Raw genomic sequence first — 8189 nt, 5'->3', positions numbered from 1 at the left:
CTATTTAGAAAAAGAGGCAATAGTTATCATATTAAACTACTGTAAATGTCTGACTGTTGGTCTGAAGGTCGTGTAAGGCAGACTAAAATGAAAGTAGTTTTTCTGACTGAAAAACAAGCGAGAAAACTGGAATGACATGTTTGAATTCGTGTTGAGCAACGTTCCTTTCCGTGTTACTCCACATATGGCCATTGTCCGTTTACCTGCTCCTGGAATCACAAAACACTGTCAACAGCAAAACAACTCATTTAAACAGAACTAAGAGTAAGAATCTGCTATGAGATCTCAGAGAGACTGTGGGTATGAGCCCATACAGAACATTCACAGCTTGTCACTTAGTGCTGTTCATAACATTCAGTATCAGTGTTACATGATGCAATAGTCTGGTATGATTTCATTCCTTTTACAAATACTCACTGAGAATAGACTAAAGTTTCTGACTGGTAGGTGAGGTGGGGAATATGTGTCTCTATCAATGGTCAGGAGTGATTTACCTACTTTACAACAAATTCAGATGGAAAATACAGCTGCTGAAGCGTTAAAAAGAAGTCTGTCACTAACATCTAAGTCTAAAATAATTTGTGCCGGACAATAAGGAGCCACTTCATGTTAACCATGATAATAATCATCTGTGATCTCACTGTGAACAATTTCCTCATTTGACACAAATTCCTCCCCCCTGTCAAATGTTTTATTCAGAACAACTACTGAGTTCATTCTTTAAATGAAGGACTTTTCAAGCTTTGACTTTTCTTCCTTTTGCCAAACCACAGAGAAGACTGCACCACATAATACTTCTGTGAGGAAGATATGAACAGTAGGAGTTGCTCATGGGGAATGGACAATGTTCAAGAACTAATTTTAAAACTGACTACTGGCCTGTCTTTCATGTCTGATCCACTGCCCCTGTCATGCTAATAAAGCCATTCCACTTTGTCTTATACATTCATTATAACATCTTCCTCATTACTACTGTCAAAATCTGACAGAAACTTAGAAGTAATGGTAGACGACCAGCTGACCCAAACCGACCACATTACAAGAACCTCCTCATCCTGCAGATTCACTCTATACAACATGAGGAAAATCAGACCATGTCTGCCAGAGTATGCAACCCAACTCCTTGTCCAGGCACCTGTCATCTCAAAACTGGACTACAACAACTCTCTCCTGACAGGTCCACTGGCATACACTGCCAAACCACTGAGGATGATTTAAAATGTCGCTGCAAATGTCTGGTCTTCAGTCAACCAAAGCAGGCACATGTCACATACCTCTTCATCTCCCTTCACTGGCTCCCTGTATCTGCCCGCAGTAAATCCCTGATGCTGCTTTCAGATCAACCAGGTGAACTGCACCTACATAGAGCGAGTTGCTCAGCGGGACCTGTGTTCTATCCCACCCACAATGGTCTGTGAGGGAATGGTGTTTGATGATTCCACATCTATCCAGTCTGCTGACTCCCTCACAATCTTTAAGACTCATCTTTTCTGTGAAACCACAAACTAACCCATGCCCCCACCACTTGAACCAAACCTACTGTCCTGATATCTCAAATGTTTCCAGACCAGACACACTTCACAAAGAAACTAAGGAAAACCAGTGAGGAGTAAAAATCATATAATATTCCTGAATAAAAGTCAGCATGATTTGAAGCTTATAGAAAATCAATCATTTTCTCATGTTTTAAACTTTACATTACCTACTGACTAATGATTTCCTCGTGTTATTTGATTCTGTTTTTGTTCTTGTAAATTTGATCCAGATTTACCCAGTTTCTTGTTATTCTCCCCTGTCATTGCAAAACATATACATTTTTTTTTTTTTTTAATTTCAAGGAAAACATTAAGCTAATCATGTGACCAACCTGAGCAGTATAGCAGTAAACAGTTTATATGGGTGGCTAGCATACTTAGCTTAGCCAGACAAAAAACCTTAATTAATTTGACAATTATAAAAGTCATCAGGCAAGTCCATTATCAGTCTTTGCATAGCACTGTATACTAGTACGCAGTTCATGCCACATTCTGTTAATCTACATGAGAAAGAGTTAATCATTTAGTAAGGTCTCTCGCAGAGGAATAATTATGACTTCAGCTGCTGGGTCATTAGTAGAGTAACACAGAACAGGGTTGTGTTGGGCTTATGGAGCCCTTGCTAATGGGTCGGCTGTACTGCAGTTGGACACCTGGTCCATGACTATGCTCCTCGATCTCGCTCCTTCAGCACTGGACTGTCCTCACATATCATTCCAAAATGCTGGAATTTCTCCCTATTTTAAAAGCAAACAGCTGATCTGAATTTCCCTGATGTGAAGAACCCTTGTCCATTCACCCTTTGACTGATGTGGAAGCCTTGATGAAACATAATTCTGTGTTCCCCTTCACTGGCTCCCAGTATCTGCAAGCATTTAGTCCCTGATGCTTCTTTCAGATCAGTCAAGGGAACTGCACCTACATACACCAGGTTAATGGAGTGATAGACAGTGAAAAAGGGAACTGATAATTCTTGCTTGCTGCTGTAATATAATTTTAATTTGGGTAGACATAACCTGCCTTTATGCACAGTTGCTCATGTTGGTGTGAGTTTTATACTAGCTGGTTAAATTCACTGAAAAAAAAAAAATTAAAGTAACGCTGTACAATGAGGAGGTCAGAATGGCAGTCTAGAGCAATAGATTGAGAAAAATAGATGAACTGACAATACCTTCTTTTTTTTTTTTGTAGCAGTTTACATAATTCACATAATCTGTGTGCTATATTTCCATAAGACTGCTGGACACATGGATTCCTAAGCATTTTATACCTTTTGGTTTCCATTTAAACTTCTAAATAGCTCTAGATAATTATGCAAGAAGGTGTGTTTTTAAAGCCACATTACCTCATTTTCGTCATGATTAATTTTATATTGACAAAACTTCCTATATTAATCATGTTTTGAAAGTAATTGCTAAAGCAGTGAGTCTATGTTGGAAATGTACACCATTCAGTTTTTGTGTTATAATCAGCGCATGATACAAGTAACAGATAATGAAAATGAGCCACGTGAGAGTATCCAGCAGTATTAGATGAATGTTAGGTGAAATAACTTGTTTGGAGGGATGAGCTTGTCATGAGACTTCTCCCATTATATTTTCCCACCTGACTTTCTATCACTACTGTAGACAGGGAGAGTGATTCTGTTCAACAAGACCCACAGCGCCCCCCATGGGCACAGTGTGGGATAGCTTTTTACTGGGATTATCTCAGTGCCCTTAAACCAGTGTTTCTCAATCCTGCTCCTGGTGGGGGGAGGGCGGGGGGGGAGTGCTCTGCACGTTTTCCATCTTTCCCTGCTCTACCTACCTGACTGAACTCATCAGTGGCTCTTTTGATTGGCTGAGCACACCTGATTTAATCAAGAGCATAATAATCACACTAATCAGGTGTGTTTGGAGCAAGGACAGATAGTAGATATGCAGAGCAGTGGATTGAGAACCACTGCTTTAATGCATAACCACACATAGTAAAACATTACAGTATTGTTGGATCACAGTCAAAAAGTCCATAGGTTGAGAAACGCAAGTTTATTCATTTCCTGGGAGCTGCAAAGCATGTGCACGACAGAGAGTTCATATTACAGCTAAGTATAAGTTAACTTCTTATGTAAAGAACATAATACCACAAAATACACATAATATCACTGAATAAAATATTTGAAGCTTATAAAAAATTAATAATGTAAAATAATGGCGGATAAAAAATTAATACAATACGAAATATATTCTGGCTAAATAAAAAAGTGCACTTTTTTAAAATTTAGGGCTGATTAATTATGAAAATACCTCAATGTTAATGGCATTACAAGAATGAAAGTGTTTTGTCATTAGTCGATGGCTCCATGGCCAACACATTAATTCCCTCACAGTAACTGTAGTGATAATATAAGTTCATAAACATGCTGTTACATCATCATCTGTCTCTGTAGATCCATGTGAGAGACCACGTACAAATCACAAAGGCTTAAATAATCAAAACAAATTTTTACAGAACTTACAGTAAAGCAGGTATTGTGTAACATTTACTCTAATAAAAGAAAGGGAATGTGGGCCGTGTACTGGTGTTGTATAAGTCAGTTTCTCTTCACTGCTTTCATGAGGGTGACATCTTCCCTCTTCAGTGCTGGTCACTCAGTCAGACTCATATCCAGAGACTGTGGAAGGTGGAAGCCACCTTTCAACTTTATCTAATGATTTTTATCATTCACAATCAAGGGAAACAAAGGAATAAGAATAGACATTACAAAGTTATTTCTACTCACTTATAATGTGTGATCTGAAACTTTCAAAGCAGGCAGTCAGAATAAATGTATTGACTTACACCCAGAGAGTAACTCTATTCTCTACAACACAGCTGTAAGGGTATTTGAAAAATGTTCTGCCTTTTATTTAGTAAGAAGTGTCACAAATACAAAACAAATATCTACAGAATTTACAGATAAGCAGTTATTGTTTTACACTTTTACACAGTCTTACCAGTCTTATGTACATCTGTAGAATTCTCTTCAATGTTTTCATGAGGATCACATCTGTCCTCTTCAGCACTGATTAATGAAGCTGTCTCATATCCAGAGTCTCGGGAAGGACATTGTCCATGAAGCCACATGTGAACTTTGTCAAATGATCTTCTTAATTCAGAGACATCAGCCTCAGATGAGACCTCTGTTGAAATCAGAGAACGGAGAAAGGAAATACGCATAAGAAATATGGTTAATTATGGCTATTTCAAACCATAATTATCTTTTGGTGTAATCTTTAGTTTCTATGACTTAAAGGGAAAAAATGCATCTGTGGGCATAATGTGGTATTTTCTCACCATAAGATTCTCTTAAAAGCATCAGCATCTCCCTGATTCTGGCAATCATTGCTTCTTCTCGTCTGTTCCATTCTCTGTAAATTAGTTCTTTCATTTGAGCACTGGGTTCACTGGTCATGTTTCCTTCATTCTTGAGGACAGGATCACCACTTTGTATGTTACACCCAGACTCAGTGCCTGATTCAGTAAAAATCAACTTTACATCACCATATCAAGACATATTCATCATATAATAACCACATTTTTATCTGATTTTGTGCGCACGCGATACAACAGTTTAAATCAATATGTTATGACTGCAGCAACTGTCTCTTTATTCTGTAAGACCATCTGCCCAAACTTATGAACTTCATGTTGTGACCAAAGTGTTTTAGTTCTGACTGAAATGGGAGACTGGAGTGAGGACATGAGGAGGTGAAAAGAGGAGCTTTCAGAACATGAGGAGCACATGCAGAGTCACCTGATCCCTTGGGGTTTTATGACATTAGAGGAGGAGAAATTTACTCACCGACAGACTCTGGTTTCTTTTGAGATGTGTCCTCCATGAAAAACATTTCTTTAGGGGCTTTCCCTTCCTTAACTGCATAGAAAAACACCATGAGATTATGGCCTGAGTCAGTCACTGTCATTATCAGAGTCATACTAAATTAATGCGTTGGAAACTGGTGGAGAGGTTTGTGTTTATTTGTGAATTATGTAAAATATTCTCACCAAAGGACTCTTTGCAGGCCCACAACATCTCCCAGAGTCTAAACATTATTCCCTGTTCTCGTCTGTCTCTTTCTCTGTGGAGCAGCTTTTTAATGCGACCAGGGAACTGAACAGGAACTTTTCCTTCATCCTTGATGTCAGGACGACCACTTTGTGCATTATCCCCAGACACAGTTCCTGATTTAAAGAAACCACCATTAAAACACCATCATTAGACAGGGATATGTAACATATTACAAAAGCTTTACTTTTTAAATTTCTAATTGAAGTCACAAGTCACAACTTGGCCTGGCAATCAGGAACCAGCATCATTTCAGTGCCAGTTCCTTGGGGCCAGTTGTGAAGCCCAACAAAGCAGACAAGGTCCATCTACTAGTCAGGCTAAAGATACCTACAAGCATCAAAGGAAACCGGCCCCTTCTTCCACATGGGCAACTAATATTATGGAAATTTTCAGTGAATATCCTGACATTATGAATTTCAGTGTATTTCACTTCTGTTATGTAATTTAGATCAATTCACGGTTAAAATTGTTTTTAAAAAGGTACGTTAGCATTTCACTGAAACTAATGCATTGAGCTACTGATTAATGATTTAGCATGGTACTCAAAAAAAAATACACACACCTTTTTAACGACAGTGTATTTAATTATGCCAAGTATCTAAAAACTAAACGAAACAGAGCAAAGTTCGAAATGTCAGTGTATTCTTGATAGGCTGAGTTTCCCAGCATTAGTTACTCTCTGTGTCCATAGACAGTGATGCTGAAGGTGCAGCTGGTTAGAAAAGAATCGTTATTGCTAAAAGAAGGAGAGTGACATAGAAAAAAAATAGTTGAATGTCACAGAGCTGTCTAAGAAAATTTATATACAGAGAACTTATATACAGCATACACAACATTTTATTGTTGATGTTTTTCTAAAGTAAGGAGACGGCCATGGCTCTTAATCCCAGGTACCCCACACCTGCCAAGGACACTCTGGTAAAGTCCCTTGTACCTCCTTGGTAGGAGATTGAATAGAAGAACACAATAGCTGGGCTAATGAATTGGTCAAAGGTAGTGAATGAGTAGACAAGCACTTCTCAGGATCAGTAATTACATTTACCCTCCAGTGTCACAAATCATCCTCAAGACACAGGAAATCTATGCATGTCAGAATGGTGCTGTTGTGGCTTTTCAGATCGGAGGTGAATTTGGCATAAGGTTAATAGGATAAAATATTCATTGTCATAAATTCTGTTATTTTAAGCGTAATTATGTACACACAGGCATACATTATCATCTCCACCTCCGCATGGACAACAAGGATCCATGATACCGTTGTGTGGATCAGGAGATTATCTACCCTGAAGTTTGTGTTCTGGGAGAAGCAATGTGTGCTAGGTGAGAAACAGAGTAAAACTAACTATTCGTTTTTCTCTATCATTCAGACCATAACAGATGGATGTAGATGTGTAATCCTATTTATGATCTTATTTTATTTTATGTGCTTCATATGTTGCAGTCCTCTGCATTTGGGATTCTTGGGCGTCAGGATGCTCTTGAACCCTTTCTTCCGCATGAATTAGAAATGTTTAGAGCAATACCCAGCAATCCAGGGAATCTGCTTGTACCCACAAACCAAGAAGCTCATGGAGTATTATCGTTTGTCTTACTAGAGTACGTTCTTCACAAGCAGAGAAGAATTAAAGACTAATTCTCGCTGTCATGACAAAAAGATAAATCCATGCCATCATGGCCAATACACATATGCAATTTTTCCAATTTTCTTTAGACTTGGAAACACTGAACATGTGACATATGAGAACATCAGGATGGCAGAAGATGTCAGGCTGATGCGGATTCTGTACACGTCTATGCTGAAAAACCACTTCAGAGATCAAGAGGAAGATTCATCGTTTGTTACAGGCATTAAAGAGAAGGTCTGGAGAGGATCTATGTAAATGATATCACTTAAGGAAAAAAGTATGAAACCCAAAATGATCAAATCCAGATCAGTAGAGCTGAGGAGAGGGCTGCAGAGGAGCATTAAACCAATCACGTGAGAGAACATTAACAATGAACTCTTACATTACAGAGGCCTCACTATTGTCTCTATAACAGAAGACTCTGCTGTCTGGTGCTGGGGAAGGAAGGACACCCAGCTCTCCTCTACATACCTGTGTGTCCAAACCTCCTGGATGCTCTCAGAGAGAGTGTTTGTCATGCCTTATTCTCCTTCTCTTCCTGACAAGATCTAACATCGTTCAGACTCTTTAGATTACTAATCACTGTTGCTTCCTGCTCATTCCCAAATTATCACGCACATCTGTTTCATTCAATCACCTCATTCCTCTCTGTGCAACACTCACGTTCATTCAGTTCTTTGTGAAGTCTGTCAATCATACGAGTGTACTGGGCATTTCTACATCTTTGTGCATTCCTGGTATAACAGTCTAGTTCTGTTTACTCTTTCTGATTCTTGGATTGCCCCTGTATTTCTGCTCTTGATCTTGACCCTTTGCCTGATAATGACACGGATTTGGATTGTGATTTAATGAAGGAAGCTTGCTACACACATGCATCCAGCCTTCCCGGTTTTTGTTGTGAGAGTGTTTCTCCGGATCAGGGATGCAACTACTCAA

The 8189-nt window shown here is 38.8% G+C and overlaps 1 protein-coding gene across 1 annotated transcript in view; it reads right to left on the bottom strand.

Moving 5' to 3' along the window:
* LOC115805115 (GTPase IMAP family member 8-like) overlaps positions 1 to 8189 on the bottom strand; it is a 30601-nt gene that overhangs the window by 17262 nt on the left and 5150 nt on the right. The window lies entirely within an intron of this gene.

Source organism: Chanos chanos, chromosome 2 (genome assembly GCF_902362185.1).
Source record: "Chanos chanos chromosome 2, fChaCha1.1, whole genome shotgun sequence".
In the NCBI taxonomy this organism is placed as follows: Eukaryota; Metazoa; Chordata; class Actinopteri; order Gonorynchiformes; family Chanidae; genus Chanos; species Chanos chanos.
Note: the sequence above shows the minus strand (reverse complement) of the source record. Positions and strands in the feature narration are given on the sequence as shown.